Consider the following 16,303-nt stretch of genomic DNA (forward strand, 5'->3'; position numbering starts at 1 on the left):
TGTAGGAGCGTTCCAACTCATGTCTGCTTTAATTTTGTTGGGCCAGTTACAATAACGGCCAACAATATGATAATCTTGCCAATTTCTTAACAGGGCAGAAAGATAAATTAATAACAGTCTAATTGCCCACCAAGCTAAACTATCAAAACCCAAAGTTGAGAGTTTATGACTTAGGGATGTATGTTTTTCTCCTCTCCTTTTCTTCCATCAGCATGTTTTCCTTTGAGGATGCGTGTGTTTAGGGGATGTATAGATCATCTATGAAGCTTCGGCACCCTACCACTTTATTCTTTGGGCCAGTGCTATAACTTAGACTGTTTTCCATGTGAAGGTCGACCTATATTATGCACAGCTTGACATTTGGCCTCCTGTTCCTTCTGTCTATGTTCATTGAGTAAGTGAATGAATGAAGTTCTTTTTGTAATGCTGTCTTTTTTGTATCTAAGCCTTTTTGCTATTAAACTTCCTTCTCTAGCTTATTTTAAATAGGAAGAAGTTGTATTAACTACCCAGCCATATTTTCCTTATAAGTGACAGTAGCATTGAATAGTCTAGTGAAAGGGTACTTTTGTGTTAGTTATTCTTATTGCTATGACAAAATACCAAATAAAGTGACCTAAGGGAAGAAGGGTGTATATGGGCTGGGAGTTAGAGAGTATTTTCTGTCAAGAGAAGGGATGGCAGTAAGACTGACTAGCTGTGGAACTAAGACCATGAAACAGCTGGTCACATTGCATCTGCAGCCAGGAAGCAGGGATGAAGGTTGGTCCTTTACTTCCTTTCTCTTTTTCATTCAGTCTGGAACCTCAGTCCATAGCATGTGCCACTCACGTGCAAGGTAGGTTTTCTTCTATCCTCATCCTTGATGTCTTTAGAAACAGCCTCATATATATGCCCAAATGTGAGTCTCCCAGATGGTGCTATATCCCGTCAAGTTCAAAGTCAAGACACCATCATGGAGTCCATGTGACCTGTTCAAAATTAATCTATCTTCCTTCATAAAGCATTATAAAGATAGTCTTCATTTGGGGGCCATTACCTGTTATTTGGAAATTCTTAGAGTATAGAGCGAATGAATTTTCCATAGAAACTGTTAATATTGCAGGTACTAAAGAAATAATTGTAGTATATATTCTAATCCTTAGGAAATCTTGGCTTCATTGCTATAAACAACAGAAATCAGTTGTAATTGAGAAAGTATGTTGGTAGCTGACAGAGGAAAAAAATAAAGGGAAAGCAGGTGAGAACTTAGAACTCCAGCTAAAGAGATTGTTAACTGTCAGTCACCAGTGCCCTGTGTTATTGCATCTCTGTCTAGATGAAGGAGACCACACTGGAAACCCTCATTCCCTCATTACCACGGCGTTCTAACTCCCTACTATTCCCACTTCTATAATGAAATTAAAACAATCCGTCTTTGCCTCACAGCCTGTAGATTCAGTACATTCAGAAGAGCAGCTGATTAGTGGAATTCATGCAGGATTCTCAGAGAGCAAGCACTTGGCATTTTTGTTTTCCAAGGCAGTAAGTAGAGCCCTGTCTGTCACCACGCGTCAGATAATGATCAGTTACCCGAACTTGGGGTTCGGATATTGGACTGCCACCATTAACCAAACATTATCCTTGACACAGGCACTACAGAATGTTGTCATCTTTCAGAACTAGGCTAAATTTGGGGTATTGTTGACATAAATTGTATAGTAGATATGAATTTTGGGAAGGATGTCAAAGACAGAGAAAGCAAGAACATCAAAGTAATTTTTTTAAGTCTAAGTATAGGATCTATTTTAGCAATGATTATATATAAAGAAAAAGGTGGAAAATGGTTCTGGAGACATTGTGGCTTCATAGAAACCACATTGGTATCCATGACTGTGCATACTACCATCCTAACAGAGTGAGGGGTATGCAGTGTTAATGATGTGTGGCCTGCATTCTCCAGACTGCCTTTACCATGAAAGCAGGGAAAAGAAAACCCATTCCCTAGCCTGAGTATCGGAAAGGCTGCAGCAAACAGCTTCCTGCTCAACACATTGATGTAATTCAATTAAAAAAAAAAAAAAGACAATGCTATTGCCTTTTAGTTTCTCCAAAGAAAAGACAAAGGAAACATAAAAACGTTAACACTTTCACCGAGCAGGCTGTGCCCTGAGGCTTGTACCATCAACTGGATTAGTTCATTCCTTCTTTACCAAAGCCCATGTCAGATGTCTTCTTTCTGTGAAATCTTGCTTTCTCTTGACCCCAAACCTGATTGAGCCTGTGTCTCCTGCTTCTGGGAATTTGTAAACAACTTACACCGTGCATTCTGTTGCCCTTAGTCCTGAACTGCCAGGACAAGAACCCTGCTGAAAGAAAAAACTGCACATTCCGGCAGAGTCGTGCCCTCCTGCTTCCTCACCACAGCCGCACCTCGTACTTTACAGCATTGATTCTACAGCAGAGTTCCCTTTAGAGCTCTTGGGGGAGTTTTTAGACTTTGTCCATGGTACTGAAATTAGAGGTGCCAACTTTGCAATATGTACAAGTGTGTAGCTAGAGTTTTCCTGCCTGGCCCACAGTTAGGACAAATCTCTCTCACCTGCCAGTCCCACAGCCGCTCAGACCCGACCAAGTAAACACAGAGACTTATATTGCTTACAAACTGTATGGCCGTGGCAGGCTTCTTACTAACTGTTCTTACAGCTTAAATTAATCCACCTTGTCACGTGGCTCGTGGCTTACCGGCATCTTCACATGGTGTTTGTCATGGTGGCGGCTGGCAGTGTCTCTCTGACTCAGCCTTCCACTTCCCAGCTTTATTTTCCTCCTTGTCCATCCTATACTTCCTGCCTAGCAACTGGCCAATCAGTGATTTATTTATTGACCAATCAGAGCAACACATTTGCCATACAGAACATTCCACAGCACAAGTGGATAGGGTTTCCTTTTGTTTTTGTCGAATTATTATTTGTTTGAAGTACTAGTGAAGATAATTCATATTCGTCTGGGTTGGGGAGTTAATTATGGCATTCCATGTGGGAAAAAGTTAGCATTTCATTAACTGCTCTTTGAAAACAGAAAACACAGGGGCTGGAGAGATGACTCCATGGTTAAGAGCACTTGCTGCTCTTCCAGAGGACTGAATTTAGTTCCCAACACCCATACTGGACAGCTCACAACAGCCAACCATGTATAAATCAATCACCAGATGATGTGACTCCCTCTTCTCATCTCTGTGGACTCCTGCACAGATGTGAAACCACCTTCAGAGGAAAAAAAAGACAGATACAGAGAGATATTTTCAATTATTTATTGGGATTATATTGCATTATTTCCCCCTTCCTTTCCCTTCCTCTAAATCCTCTCATATATCCTTCCTTGTACTCTTTCAAATTCATGGCCTCTTTTTGCCTTAATTGTTGTTATATAATATATATATAGACATTTATATTCTTAAATAAAATATTGAAAATGTAAAACACATTTGAAAAAAAAAGAAAAAAAGAAAAAAAACATTTGAAGATCCAATAGGAGGGAGAATAGAAAACTTTAGTGGAAGAATGTGTATCATCTTGCTATGTACTGCTCTGCATAAACAAATTCTAAATCAATACTACAACATGTCTGTTCAATTTTCTTTCAATAATCATTGCAGGTGAGATACTGTTGGAAAACCGATGCTCCCCCTTGTCAGCCTATGCCAACTCTAGACATTACATTAGGAATACTTATTTTCTTATTCAGTAAGTATTTACTGAAGCATTATGATAGGTACAAGTTTTAATGTGACTATACGTTTGCTGTGTGGTGTTGACAAGTCATTCAGCTACTGTTAAGACTGGATATTCATGTTTGTAGGACAGAGATAGAGTATGTCCCGCCTTTTCTCCCAGCTTGGTTAGAGACAGTGAAATAAGATACACTCTACGTGCAAGTGAATTTTATATGGTACAGAATGGCAATGTGAAATTATTCAGTTGTTACATTAGAGTAATACAGTTCTAACAAATGCATTTTTATTATATGTATTAACCATAACTGTCTTATTATTTCTCAAGCAATATGCTGATTACTTGTCAGAGTTAACTCCTAACTTCCATAATTTGAGTACTGTGAGTGTGACAACTTAAAATAACATCATACATTTAATTTGTCCTCTCACTTGCAGAATATTTGCTAATAGTTCATCTTTGATCATTTCAACAGTAGAAAAAGCAGAGTGACATTCTCTATTCGTTTTTCTGTGGATCCATTTCAAAGTCTCCACTTTTCTAGAGCTACAAGACTGTCCTTAAGCCTAGAGTGCAACTACTTTCTGGTTGATGCAAATAAGAATAAGGAAAATATTTGATTCAACTTCTTTCAGAATGTCTTTTATGTATTCTTTCACAACTTCACACACATAGACAATGAATGTGGGTCATATCCAATTTCAGTTCCCCTCTCACTTCCTTATGACCTCCTAAGTCTTTCTCTCTTAGTTCTCTCTCTCTCTCTCTGATTATTTATCACATATACAGTGTTCTGCATGCAAGTATGCTTGCATATCAGAAGAGGGCATCATATTTTATTATAGATAGATGGTTGTGAGCCACCATGTGATTGCTGGGAATTGAACACAGGACCTTTGGAAGAGCAGGTAGTGCTCTTAACCCCTGAGCCATCTCTCCAGTCACTCTCCCCTTTTATAAAATTAACTCACTGAATCCAATTAGGGCTTTCATGAACATCTAAGTGGGGCCATTCATTAGAGTATGAGTAATCATTCCTCTAAACAAAAATGGTTTCCCCTTCCCTGAGCAACCATAAGTTACCAATAGCTGTTCACCTATGAGTGGAGCCCCAGGAGCCCCTTTCCACTCCCTCTAGACTATCGATTGGCTTGACCTTAGGCAAGCCTTGTGCAAGTAACCACAGCTCATGTGAATTGAGTATTTCACTGACCATGTCATGTCCAGGAGACAGAATTTCACTGAATCCTCCCCATCCTCTGGCTTTTTCTGCCCGCTCCTCCAAGATATTCTCTGAGTATTCCACTTAGGATTGAGCACTTAATCTCAACACTTTGAACTGTTAGGAGTGTTTTCATTGACCACTGCCCACTTCAAAGGGGAGTTTCTCTAATCAAGATTGGGAGCAGCACTAATCTGTGGGTGTATTTAGAAGGCAGTTTAATAACATTTCCATTTAGTGAAACAAGAGTAGCACTCTACCCTGCCTTCAGGACCTATGATCTCCCCAGCCACGAACTTTTGGGCCAGGTTTACAATATTAGATACTAACATCCTCCTGTGAAACAGTCCTTGAATCCAATTAGAAGGTAGGTGGTTACTCATATCACAGTTATGCCTCTAGTGCATTGATAGGCATAAATAAGTTGTCTGGTAGATCAGTATTGCAGCATACAGGATCCACTGGGAATAAGTCTATTGATGACTTTCTTCCCAAGCAGCTTCACTAGCATCATCAAACACCATGAAAGGTAGACAATAGATGAGGATTTTCTTGTTCATTTCCTGCTTGATTCTCCCTGTCCTGAAACCAAAGTGTGTTATGTCTTCAACAATATGGCCTTACATATGGTGGACAACCAAGAGTAATGTCAATAGTCTATGCTATTTTTGGGAGCTTTTGGGACCTCACAGTAACTCATAGGGGGATATCCCATGCCTGGTGCAGAAATTTTCACCAAATAATCCATGTATTATGGAGAAAGCACTGTCCATATGTTTTAGTGTTTCTATTACTGCAATTAAACACCATGACCAAAAATTATGTTGGGGAGGAGAGGGTTTATTCGACTTATACTTCAACAGCGTTGTTCATCATTGAAGGAACTCGGGACAGGAACTCAAACAGGGAAGGATCCTGGAAATAGGAGCTGATAGAGAAGCCATGGTGGAGTGCTGCTTACTGACTTGCTCCATGTGGCTTGCTCAGCCTGCTTTCTTATAGACCATCAGCCCAGGGAAGGCACCACCCACAATGGTCTGGATCCTTCCTCATCCATCACTAATTTTAAAAATGCTCAACAGACTTGCCAACACCCCCATCTTATGGAGGCTTTTTTTTTTTTAATTGAGGGTCCCTGTTCTCATATGATTTTAGCTTGTATCAAGTTGACATAACTCTAGCCAGCACACTATCCAGGCGTGGTTCTCCCTGTTCGAACTCATTTTTATTACAGTTTAAAAATTAGCTTACAAAGCAGTGGGTTTCCAGAAGGCTTTTAAAGTTCATCCTTAGTTTTGGTTAATCTGCCTTCCATTCATTCTTGCCTGAACTCCCCTAGTGTAGAACAAGGGTGTCTAAACAAAGCAGCTACTATCTTTAGATCAGCTCTGCCTGTTTACAAGAGACCATTTCAATAGGACTGTTGACTGTTGATGGTTCCTCAAAGAAAAAGGGTGGGGAAGAGTCCTTGGATTCTCACCTGAGATTCCAGCCACTAGCTATTGTACCTTTCAGTCACTTATATGCAAGTGGAGTCTCAGGAGATGATAAGAGTGTGTAGGATGAAGAAGACTAAACGAATGGGCTCCACCTATGAAGCTCTGGGAAAGCCACCATCCATGGTGATAACTTCTGGTACAATAGCTTTGGGTTCACTGAGCAGCCTCTCACAAGTGCTCTTTAAATAAGCACAATGGATTCATTGGTTCCCCAGGTGAACTTTAGTGGGTTCATACTTTGGCTTGCCAGTGGGACCTTATGAGCAGGGGGTAGATCTTGTTTACATCTCCCCAGGGAACCAGTTCCTTGGATACCCCCACCATCTCCATCCATGCTTATGTCTTTAACCTTTCTCCAGTAAACCCCTCCTATTTTAGTAGACCGTGTTCTACTCCAATTTCTTCAGAGATTTCTCCGTAAGTAAAGATGGTACTCTTGTCTTTGCCACAGAGAAGAATTATATGAGAAGATAGCTTGAAGTGGGGTTAAGTTCAGCAGGAAGAGATTTTAGCATGGATAAGTGTGATGGTTAATAAGAAAAGGATGCATGGGCAGGCTAGTACGCATGCAGAAGGAGGTATGGGCTTCTTAAGAAGAGAATTGCTGTGGGATGTTCTGTATGGCAAATGTGTTGCTCTGATTGGTCAATAAATAAAACACTGATTGGCCATTGGCTAGGCAGGAAGTGTAGGCGGGACAAGGAGGAGAATAAAGCTGGGAAGTGGAAGGCTGAGTCAGAGAGACACTGCCAGCCGCCACGATGAGAAACAGCATGTGAAGATGCTGGTAAGCCACGAACCATGTGGCAAGGTATAGATTAATGGAAATGGATTAATTTAAGCTGTAAGAACAGTTATCAAGAAGCCTGCCACGGCCATACAGTTTGTAACCAATATAAGTCTCTGTGTTTACTTGGTCCGGTCTGAGTGACTGTGGGCCAGGCAGGAAAACTCCAGCTACAGAGAATCATGCTTAAGTGCTACAGCAGTGTCCATTTGTGATGTTTGGTGTTCTCAGCTTTACAGAATGTGGAGCCACCTCAGAGAAAATCCTCGCCTAGATGTCTTTGCTTGTGTTACTGGAAGTGGGAAGAATCCTGCACTGCGGGTAGTTCCACTCCCTGGATGGAATCCGAACTGTATAAATGGAAGAAGGGCTCTAGACTCTCTGCCTCCAGACTGTAGATGAGAGGTAAGCAACTGCATGAATCTCATGCCGTCTCGACTTTCTCATCATGATGGACTTCATCTTTGAGCTACGATGCAGAAAGAGTATTTTCACCCTCATGTTGCCTATGTCGATATTTCGCCACAGATACAGGAAAACAAGCTACGTCATCACCTAAACAACTTTTTGGGTGGTTCTCTTTTTGAGCTCTTACTCAAAACCTGATAGGAAACCCTCTTTTCACGTCTCTTTGGTAAATCGTGAAATAAAAGAGTGGTTCTTGTGAGGTCTTTGATAGGATTAGAACCTGAGAGGGCAGAAGTAGTGGTCGCAAGGATTAAGCCATGTCTTTTGCTCTAAACACAGCTTCTTGTGAGGGGCTGACAAAATCACAGCTTTATAGCTAGGAAGGGAGAAAGCCTATACCCAGAGACCATGTACATTTAAGGTCTTAAGAATGATCCATTGCTACCTAGACATTCTTATTTGAAATATATATATATTATATATATATTATACATATATATATATATAATTAATATTATTTCCATGTAGGGGATTTTCATAACACATGTTCTTAATTCTTACAGAATTCAGGATTCTCAACTGGGGAGACTCTAGGATGAGAATCCTCTTTCCCTTGATATGTCCCCTTAGTTTCCCATAACTTCCTACTCTGCCTGACTAGAATCATAGGCATGTGCCATAGCACCTAGCTTTACCACATTTTACTTTTGCCACATAACAATTTTATTGATTCTCTGGGAGTTTCCCCTCATGCACCCCTATTGCAATCCTTTTCCAGTTATTCTATGTCCACCTCCTTGTGATCCACCCCCAAAAGAAGTAAAAAACTAAAAATAAAAAGAAAGGAAAAAACCCCAACAAGTCCACTTTGTGTTATCTGTATACTCTCTGGGGGCATGATCAAACTCTCAGTAGCCTCCCTCTTAAATAGAACTGAGTCCTTCCCTCCCATACACCTACCAGAAGCCATCAATTATGGAGAGCTACACTTCAACATCTCTGTCACACTTCAGAGTTGTCTTCAGTGGCTTCCTATACTATCACTTTTTATGGGGGGCATTGGGGGGGATTTTCACAAAGCCTTTCATATGCCTCCCTCTCAACTGTGTGTCTGTTGTCATCCATATTGATAGGAATTCTAGCCACGCCCTCATGATTGCGCATGCCCTGGTGAGACACTTAGTCATTTCGTCCTAGTCATCTTCAGGTCGTATGCCCTACACAATCCATGTGCTGCATGATCACATAATTTTCGCGCAGCGTGATCACGTAATCTATGCGCATGCATGGAGTAGCCATGTGGGCCCATGTGCACGTGTGCAGGGTAGTCCTTAAAAGGCGGCTCTCATGTACCCTCCTCAGCACATGTCTTTTCAGCAGGCCTGACCGCGCATTCTGTCCTGTCCTCTCCCTCTTCCTAATAAAACTCTGTGAGTGGGTTTTGTGGTGTTTCGTGACTTTTCCTCCCAGGGTAAGAGCACTGCATAAAACCAACCCATGTCACAGTAAAAGTAGCTTCCTTGCTCTTCACAGGCAGAGGGAGCACAGATCATGAGCCTTCATCCCACCGTTTCTTGAGACGGAACAGACTACAGACAAGGCTGCCACCTACAGTAGGACCGTGGGCCCAGACAAGGCCTTTGGAGGCCTCTGGGACCTGGACATCAACATGGCTTCAGGTAGCACCGCAGGCCACTAAAATCAGTATGGTCTCTGGCAGCAGCAAGGTCTCCAGGCCTCCACATGGCCTTCTGTGGTAACACAGGACATGGACATCGACATAGACCCTGGTAATAGTAGGGCCATGGACTCACACATGGCCCCTGGCTGCAACAAAGACACAAATATGACCATAGCCTCAGCTGGTCGATGTCCACATATCCCTCAGTGGCAATACGTGCCATGGACATCATCCTGGCCCCCATTAGCCAGGCCGCTGGCTCTACTGCCTGAGTGCCTGCCCGGGTGCTTTACTTCATTTTAATATAAGTGTACTTTATGAAAATCATTTGTATTTTATTTTAAAAAAACTGAGAAGAATGATGCTGTTCCACATTTTCACAAATTTCTATGGAATTCTCCAATCTGCCTCTCCCTTTGATTGTTTTGGGCTGAAATCTGGTATCACATAGATATCCAGTTGGGAATGCTTGCATCTTGCTAACCTGGGAAGAGTTTGAGGATCTCCAAGAATCCATCCATCCTATTTTTAGAATGTCTGTTGACAATATAGAGTGTTGAAGATTTGAATTCACAGAGACCTCCTGCGTGTGGTCAAACTGACCTAACAGGTTGTAGGTGTGTGCCTGGGGGCAATTTCCTTCACTCCAGCCCATAGCAGTCTTTCTTCTGTGCAGTGTTGTTAAGTCCAACCTCATAGGATGGCTATAAAGGTCAAATAAAAAAAAAATAAAGGACTTAGCGCATGTCCTAGAAAATCGTAAGTACACTGAAGACTGTAGCTCATTCTCAATGTATCACAGCCTGTTTACTGTATTACCTTGAAATGAAAACCTGTAATAGCTTTCTTAATTCACAAAGCAGCAAGGCCAGTCTTGGAGAGGAAATTCTGAAAAGTTAGGGGGTCTAATTTTAAAATATGTTCTACTGTATGTAGATAGGGTTTATTGCTAGCCAGTGTTCTCATACACTTAAAAGTGTCTATGCCACAATTGCTGGAAAGTTTGGGGAGTTCTGTCACAGTTACCAAATGTTCCTTGAGAAATTCGGGTTCCCTCTTAAGGTTCTTGCTCTCATTAATAAGAACACAGAAAAGGAAAAAAAAAAGAAACCTATAAGAAAAAGAAAAGCAAAGCTCCAATCTCTAGATGCTGGTAGCCTGGAGGGGAAAGATGGCGAGGAAGAAGAATGAATGCCCTAGTATTTGGTACACGATGGCATGGAGGTCAGCCACAGGACAGACAAACAGCCACGCGATTAGGCGGGGAGCTTTAGAGAAAGTGAAAGGGAGCCCGAAGTACCAGAAAAAGCAGCCTCGGGCCCGGCCAGTGTCAGAATGAGACAGAAAAGAAAACAGAAACTTGTACCAGGCAGACAGACCTGACAGAATCTTACGGCGGTTTATAAGGACTAAGGGATTGGGATTCAGGGAAAGATAAGTACATCACCTCATTAAAGGAAAAATATTTCTCCTGCCTCTTTAGTGTGGTTTAAGGTGAACCTGCCTTCTTGAGGCCACCTAGGCCAGAGATTTCATTCTCTCAAACCATAAAGAAATAGTTTTCCTCTGATGGGATTTCAATGCTATTTGAACAGCATGGCTGAGATGTCTATGTTTTCAATTACCTATAGTTGGTGATAATCTGAAAATATTAGGCAAAATGCTCTCAGTATTGTGGTAATACATATTACTATATGGTTTTGTCTTGCACAGGAGGTGAGTCATTTATTGTTCTCATGTATCCATACTGTATATGCTACCTCCTCGTTAGTCTCTGAGTAGGTGTCCTACTTGTCAATCTACACCATCCTGGTATCACAGTACTTGTGTTCAAGAATTATTAATTTTAGTGAACAAGGGCCACAAAGAGCAAAAGTAATGATGGGGAGAATCCAGTCACTTAAAAGAGTTGAAATAGTTTTTCCTTTTTGTGAAAAGGTAAAACTACAATGAGATATTTTGAGAGAGTTATTTACATAATTTGTATTATAACATTTTATTTCTATTTCATTAAGATTATTATTAATCATTTACCGTACTTTACTTAAATATTAAACTGTTTCATAAATATTTACAGAAAAATGCATGCCAAGATTGGTATGAGCCAAAGTTGGGGATCAGTGGATATCTTGAATTATATCCTCTATGGAAAAGGAGACTAGTGTAACATGATAGTCCAAACTAAAAGTTATGGTGGATTTGAGCACAACTATCAAACTAAACTTTACATTAAAAAATTCTGTGTAATTTTAATATAAAAACAATAGACCAAATTAATAAGCATAGACATTAGTATGTTGTCAGATTCATATCTACTTTTATAAAATGACACAAGGCTTACACACTAAACAGTTTCTGGAGGCTAGAAAATAGGAATATAGATTTTCTTATAATTTGCATTATTTTATTTATAAAACTATGTTTAATGATCACCCAATGCAGTATAAATTTCATTATTGTAAATGAGAAGCTACATAGCATTTCTAAGTAATATTCAAGGCTCTTTTGCCTACATGGTCCTATATTTTCATAATTCTATAACCTTAACATGTATTTTTAAAATATTTATGAGATTTACATACAAGTTTTATGCCTTTTCTTCTTATCCAAGGTACAAATACTCACAAAGGGTCTGAAGGAGGAGCTGCCCAAGAATTTCTAGGCAAGGTCATTTGTACATGATCTGACTTATTAAACTATTACAGGAATTTCAATGGCACAATCCCCTCTTAGACTGCCAAGCTTTTCAACTGACCTCACTTAACCTCCACCGCTTCTCTAGTTTTCCTGGAATTGCAGTAGTCAATACCAGCTGACTATGTCTTCTTTCTGCCCATCTTCAGGTTTTATCTACGAGAGGAGGTGCAAAATATGCCTTCTTACACCTTTCTGGACTTCAAACTAAATTGACAAAAGACAGATCAACAAGAGGGAGACTATATTTAATTAAGTACATGGGAAAGATAGTCCCAACAATCAGGAGAACCTAATCCTCTAGTGTGTCTGATATAAGCTGACCCAGGTGATAGTTGCTCACACAGCAGTTAGAGCCAGGAAAGAAATAAGGACATGGGTCTTTGGAGGTGGTGTGTGGTGATAGAGACAGAATCTGGGAAGGCCATGCAAGGTGGATGAAGATTATCGTAAACCAAGCATGGTGCTACATACTTAGAATTCTAACACTTGCAAAGATGAAGCAGGAGGATTTCATGACACTCAGGTCAGTCTATTTTGGGCAACATTGTGGGTTCAAGGCCAGACTGGGCTATAGTAACACCCTGCTTCAAAATCAAAACCCACCACTGCCACCACCAACCATGTATGAAATGGTTGTCTTGTTCATATAAACTCTCTGCCATGGGTTGAATACGAAGCGTCTACCACAAGGAGAAGTGTTTGATCTATTGATCCCCGGTTGGTGGCACCATTTTGGAAGCTAATGGAACCTTTAGAAGAGGGTGCCTTGGTGGAGGAAGTGGGTAGCTGAAGATAGGCGTGTGGGTTATAGTCTCCCTGGTTCTAGCAGCCTGGCATCTCTCCTGCTGCATGAGCTCTGCCATGCCATCCCTGCCATGAGAGGCTGTCACCTCTGGAGCTGCGAGACCAAGTAAACCATTTGTCTGCTGAATGAGGATGGTAACTAATAGACTCCCAGAGCATCCCTCATTCTGACACAGCTTCCTGACTACCGTAGATTCCCCGCATAGGCATCCATCTCTTCTACAAAAGGAAAGCTTCACAGAGAGACTCCTGTGTCTGCAGTTTCTCAGAATAGCCGGTGCAAACCATGCCAGCAATGTATTTTGAGGAGCATTCTCTAGTCTCTTACATCCAGATTTGGAAATGGTTTATTTCATGCCTAAACATTTATGAGCTTTAATATACCAAGAAAATCTTAGAAATGACTTCAAAGGGGCCCATGAGCAAGGGGCCCGGTCACGTGTGTGAAGAAGCAAACAGGACAAATCACGATTAAAAGCAAATGTTGGAAGAGCTTTTGAAAATATTTGAAGGGCATGAGGGTGGAACCTCCACCCGACTCCAGCTTCTGCCCACGAATGTGGATTTCGGTGCAAACGATAGCTTGTTAGACATTAGGAAGACATAATTACATTGTGTTCAAGATGTGAGACTCATATCAAGATGCTGTTAGACTCTTGTTTATCAATTATTTTATTTCTGAATCATCTGTTGGTCTGTCATTTAAAAACCGAACATTATTTCATTTTCATTGAAAGTTTTTACCACAATAGATCTTTTATTGCCATATAATGAATCAAGATTGCTAGCTTAATATAAGCTCCCATTTTCCCTGATTTCTCTGAAACACTGAGTTCCGAATCTGTGTTCCCTGAATTATAATTTTTAAAACTTCAAATAAAGAATATTTTTATGCTTTATATTTTTTTCAGTTTCTGAGTTTGGATTGATTGATTAATGTATTAGTCATGTACTTATTTCATGTCTGTATAAATCAGGTTTCAGTGGCTACAACAAATATTTAATGCATATATATAATCCCAGTACTTGGGAGATACAAGATCATGAGTTCAAGATCAGCTTAAGTTATATAGAAAGAGCCAATAAAAAGGTGAGGAAGTTTGAATGTAATTGGCCCCCATAATCTCATAGGGAGTAACACTATGAGGAGGTGTGGCTTTGTTAAAGTGGATATGACCTTTTTAAAGGAAGTGTGTCACTGTGGAGGTGGGCTTTGAGGTTTTCTATGCTCAAGATACTGCCCAGTGTCTCAGTGGACTTCTTATTTTCTGCAAGATGAAGGACTGTCAGCTACTACTTCATCACTGCATCTGCCTGCACACCATCATCCTCCCTACCATGATGATGGACTGAACCTCTGAAACTGTAAGCAGGGCATCCCAATTAAATGCTTTCCTTTATAAGAGTTGCTGTGGCCGTGGTGCCTCTTTACAGCAATAGAAACCCTAACTAAGATGAAAGGTAAGGTTTATTTTTGCTCATTGTTTTGGAGGTGTCCATCCATGATCAGGAAGCCTCATTGCTTTCGGATATCTATCATGGCAGCACACCTTGCTGTGAATGTGTGGCAGAGAAAAGTGGTCACCTCACAGCAACTGGAAGAGGGAAGAATGAAGACATACTTCATTCTTTGATAGCATGTCCTCAATGACCTATGATGGTCCATTAGACCCTACTTTTTTTTTTTTTTCGAGACAGGGTTTCTCTGTGTAGCTTTGCGCCTTTCCTGGATCTCGCTCTGTAGACCAGGCTGGCCTCGAACTCACAGAGATCCACCTGCCTCTGCCTCCCGAGTGCTGGGATTAAAGGCGTGCGCCACCACCGCCCGGCTAGACCCTACTATTAAGTGTTTGCACTACCACTCAAGAATGCAAAGACTAAACCTTCAAATCAGGATCCTTGAATGTCATTCCTGATCCATGCTGTATAATGTCTTATAGTTTCTGGGCATCTTGCATAAGGTCAGTTACTAGCTCACAAAATAACCTACTTTATATTATTGTTTTCATTTTATAAATAATATTTGTCAGTGGTAGTCATGCTTCAAAACACAGTACTATTCCAGTAGCTGAAACAGGATAACCTGATCCAAAGAATTGCGGATACTTTTTCTTTAGAAATGGATGGATGATGGCAGTAAGTATGCTGTTCAACATTCCATCATGGTGACAAAAATCCAGAAGTAAGCAATTTATAAGTAGGAAAAAATTATTTTGGCTCATGGCTTCACACCACGTACTGTTGGCTTGTTGTTGTGAAACACATATGGTAAGACAGCAACGATGCTGGAGGAGAAAGCATATGGTAAGACAGCAATGATTCTGGAAAAGAAAGCATCTGGTAAGACAGCAATCATGCTGGAGGAGAAAGCATATGGTAAGGTAGCAATCATGCTGGAGGAGAAAGCATCTGGTAAGATAGCAATCATGCTGGAGGCGAAAGCATCTGGTAAGATAGCAATCATGCTCGAGGCATGTGCTGGAGAAACATGTTCCACTCCAGTAGCCAGGAAGCAAAGCGAGAATTGAGTCAGTATCCTGTTACCCCTTCCAGTGCATACTTCTTTGATAGAATGATAACTGCTTCCCAACAGTAAGCCGTAGAAACTCTACCACCTCTCAATAATAATATCATAGCATAGGGAACAAGCCTTCCACAGGTGAAGAACATTCAAGATCCAAATTACAACAATAAGTTAATATAGAATTTATAGCATGATGTATCAATCTAATTAATCTTATCAGTAAAGACAGGAGTCAGATATTGGGCTAAAAACCTGAAAGATCAGAAAATCAGGATTGCAGCCACAGTTGCTTCCTTCCTCTTCCGTTCCTCCAGTCCAAAAGGGCCAAGATCCTGTCTCAGCCCCACCTTACCACTTCCTGTCCCTCTCTCTACAGTCCTCCAAACCTCCACCCTCTGACTCCAAGCAAGCTTAATTTGTCAAAACGAAAAGAAAATATCACACAACATTAGCAAGAAGTCATTGCAATGGTTCAAACCTGACTACCGGAGTTGTGTCCTCAGCACCCACTTGAAAAGCCAGGCATGGTGACACATGCTTGTAATTCCAGGACTAGGGATCTAGAGATAGAGGGATCCCTGGGGCTTGTCTGCAATAATTCTAGCCAAATTTGTGAGCTCCAGATTCAGTGAATCTTTCTAAAGAAAAATATTGGAGAGCAATAGAGAAGACCCTGATATCTACGTTTGACTTCCACGTGTATGTGCATACACATGAGCAAAACAACACATACACACACACTCATTATCACCCTTAATATGGAAGTATGAAGAGTAGAGATAAAGTTTGTATGACTCAAGATCCCAACTTACGAGGAAAAGTCAACATAGGGAGAATGAGTTGGCTTATTAGACTATACAAGAAACGAGTCTGAGGGGATGCCACACAGTAAAGCTAGAGATGAAGGAAGAATAGCTTAACCTTTCCACTTTTCCCACTCAGCAGTGCACACCTACCCTCTCATTGCT

This window comes from Peromyscus californicus, unplaced genomic scaffold (assembly GCF_007827085.1).
Source record: "Peromyscus californicus insignis strain IS unplaced genomic scaffold, ASM782708v3 Scaffold_16__1_contigs__length_79575227, whole genome shotgun sequence".
NCBI classification, from domain to species: domain Eukaryota; kingdom Metazoa; phylum Chordata; class Mammalia; order Rodentia; family Cricetidae; genus Peromyscus; species Peromyscus californicus.